We start from the raw sequence: 3,713 nt of genomic DNA, 5'->3' as shown, positions 1-3,713 counted from the left end.
GGGTTGAGGGTGAAATGAGAATGCAGTCATCTTTGGTGACATTATTTTTGACTTTCTAATTCACACTAATAAGCGCTTTGAGTGCTCAGAAGAGTAGAAAGGCGCTATATAAGAACCAGTCCATTTACCATTTCCATTTACCATTTACACATGGTCAAAATTATGCAAACAGGCTCAGATATGACCAGTTTAAGCATGATGTTACCACCACAGTGCTTGACAGCTGGTACATTGTTCTTATATTTGAAAGCCTCTCCTTCACTCCTGCAAATTTAAGTCAAATGTAAGGGGCTTTTTTTTTGTTCCACAAATGTAAAGTTTATGTTAGGGCTGGGCGATATGGCCTGAAATTCATATCGCGATATAATTTGAAGCAGTAATTTGTGCGGTAACAATATATCACAATATATTATTTTCCTTCTGCATTTTCTACAGTATAAGGCACACTTAAAATCCTTTAATTTTCTCAAAAATCGAGAGTGTGCCTTATGTATGAATTCTGGTTGTGCTTACTGACCTCGACCGATTTTGGCGTGCAGAAATCTGTTAAAAAATGTTTTAGTACAACTTTGGTAAACAGCACTGCTTGATGGATTGTCAGAGCATTATGCATTAGTGAGGAGCTTCGCGGAGTAATCTGGGTCCAAAACTCCGTCCCTTCAGGTCCCAAAGTCAAACGAATACTAAGAGTTAAAAACAGTCTAAATTCTTTCATCTTTAATTAAATCAACAGCATTGCTGCTTTATCGGGTGTAACAATTAAGTTTAACATCCAAGCATCCATGAAAACAGAAGTTATTAAATTTAACGGAGTTAGAAGTTAGCAGGAAGTTAGCTTGCTAGTTTCCACCTAAACATGACACACCATGTTCTGACTGAGAGATTTTTGAAACTAATTAGAAAGTACAGCTCTGCTACCACTTCCAACATAAATGAAGACAGAAAACTAAACATCAGTGGCGTTTGTAGGGTTACTGAAGTTGGACTACCTGGTATATAATGTTGTGCTACGTGATTGCTAGCGACACAGCTATGTTAGCATAACATTAGCACAGTGAAGCTGGAGGATGGCCAACTTTTTATCCACTGGATAAAAGTTAACGTGAGGGATTCTGGTGGTTAGGGACAAATGCAGTCGCATAGCAGGATGCTGTACATGGGGCAAACGTCAGTCAGGAGAACAACTGAGATTATTCATCCACAATACGAGGTAGTTATTAATGTACTGCAACAACATGGGAACAGAACAGCTGCGAGAGAATTCAACATTAATGAATCAATGTTACGGAGGTGAAGCAGAGTTTTTGGCTTTCCCAATATTTAAAAAGTGCTTCATCTCTTTGCTATGACTGTCGCCCGGCATAATTTGCAGATGATAACGGTTGTAGCCGCTGCGATAGTTTCGACCAAAACAGGCGCAGCTTGATGACATCATCAACACGCGCCATCTTGATAGAGATTTTGACTATATCGCTCTATCATTGGCCAAATTTATATCGTTTCTATCATATATCGTTTATATCGCCCACCCCTAGTTTATGTTACAATTGAGAATTAGTGATACTTGTTCCTGAAGATCTCAACCAATTTCTTAAAATTAAGAGTTTGGGTCTTTCTTCGAACTTATTAAAGTGGTGACACATCCAAAAAAACTTTACATGCAGTTGTTTGAACCTAGAATTTGCAGGTGTTTCATTTATGCAAATCTAAAATTCTCCTCCTTAGATTTTCACTGACTTTCTTTGATTTTTTCCCATTGTTATGATTATTGGTCAGGCCAATGAGTGGTGACGTAACAAATAACTTGATGAGAAAGAGTAACTACAGACGTGAACAAAATTGTTGGTACCCTTTGGTCAATGAAAGAAAAAACTCACAATGGTCACAGAAATAACTTTTATCTGACAAAAGTAATAATAAATAAAAATTCTATAAATCCTAACCAATGAAAGTCAGACATTGCTTTTCAACCATGCTTCAGCTGAATTAATTAACTGATGGTGCCCACAACTTAAGAGTTTGTTGAACAACCTTTTGAGGCAATCACTGCAATCAAACGATTCCTGGAACTGTCAGTGAGACTTCTGCACCTCTCAGCAGGTATTTTGGCCCACTCCTCATCAGCAAACAGCTCCAGTTGTTTCTGGTTTGAAGGGCGCCTTTTCCAGACGGCATGTTTCAGCTCCTTCCAAAGATGCTCAATAGGATTGAGGTCAGGGCTCATAGAAGGCCACTTTAAAATAGTCCAATGTTTTCGTCTTAGCCATTCTTGGGTGTTTTTAGCTGTGTCTTTTGGGTCATTGTCCTGGTTTAAGACCCATGACCTGCGACTGAGACCAAGCTTTCTGACACTGGCCAGCACATTTCTCCCTAGAATCCATTGATAGTCTTGAGATATCATTGTACCCTGCACAGATTCAAGACACCCTGTGCCAGAGGCAGCAAAGCAGCCCCAGAACATAACCGAGCCTCCCCCATCTTTCACAGTTAGGACAGTGTTCTCTTCTTGATACGCTTCATTTTTCCGTCGGTGAACATAGCGTTGATGTGCCTTGGCAAAAAGTTCAATTTTTGTCTCATCTATCCACAGGACATTCTCCCAGAAACTTTGTGGCTTTGTCAAGTTTAAAGAAATCACAGAACTTTAAGCACCACTCAGTAAAATATTTTAGTGATTGTATGTACTTAAGCTGTATGTACAGTGGTATGAAAGAGTGTTTGTCCCCTTCCTGAATTCATAGTTGTCTCATGTCTCAGTTAAAGTCAGAGTTCATGATTCAACAATTTAAAAAAAAAAAAAAAAAAAAAGGTTAAAATGGCATTCACAGGAAAGTTCAAGGAGAAAACCACTGCTGACAAAAAAACAACACAAAGCCTCACTGTGGTAAATGGAACCACGAATTCTACTAAAACATCCTGAAGGAGAACGTCTGGACATCTGTTCGTGACCTCAAACTGGACAATGATCCAAAACACAACAGCAAGTCCACCTGTGAATGGCTTAAGGAAAAAAAAATGAAGACTTTGGAGTGGCTTAGTTAAAGTCCTGACCTAAATCTGATTGAGATGCCGTGACATGACCTTAAAAAGTCAGTCAATCACTTTATCACACAGAGCGATGTAGGTTTGGGTTTTTTCCCTTTCATATAAAACACGTTCATTTAGAAACTATATTTTTTGTTTACTTCTGTTGTCTTTGTCTAATATTTCAATTAGTTTGATGACCTGAAAGTGTGACAATCTAAAAAATCTAAAAAGGGAAATCAGGAAGAGGGCAAACACTTTTTTAGACCACTGTAAACTTTGAACCATGTATGAATTAGAGAAAATCCAAAATACATTCAAACTTATGCAAGCTTAACAATTCTTATTTTTCAAATTCATTAAAGATCTATGCTGGACAATAAATCCACTCATACCCACAACAAGTGTAAATTTCTGATCACAACGATAACTCTTGAGCTGAAGAATAAAATAATGATATTTTTTACTAAAAAGCTAATAACAACACTAATGTTACTCACCCAGCTCAGCAGAGGCCTGTCCTGCCTCCACCACAGCAGTGGGCTGGTGGGCGTCTTTGTAATAAATCAGCAGTTCAACATCTCTGTCAAACTTGTGTCCTGCAGCCAGCTTGACCTGCACACCACAAACACATTCATATTTATTCCTCAGTAACAAGTAACAACCACACACAGCAGACACATCAGCAC

General features: G+C 38.4%; 1 protein-coding gene across 1 annotated transcript in view; it reads right to left on the bottom strand.

The window, feature by feature from the left end:
* Positions 1–3,713, bottom strand: part of LOC102295204 (von Willebrand factor A domain-containing protein 5A) — a gene marked incomplete at its 3' end in the record, with an annotated part of 28,164 nt that overhangs the window by 11,386 nt on the left and 13,065 nt on the right.

This window comes from Haplochromis burtoni, unplaced genomic scaffold, assembly GCF_018398535.1.
Source record: "Haplochromis burtoni strain Fernald_Lab_line unplaced genomic scaffold, NCSU_Asbu1 Contig_270, whole genome shotgun sequence".
NCBI classification, from domain to species: Eukaryota; Metazoa; Chordata; class Actinopteri; order Cichliformes; family Cichlidae; genus Haplochromis; species Haplochromis burtoni.
Note: the sequence above shows the minus strand (reverse complement) of the source record. Positions and strands in the feature narration are given on the sequence as shown.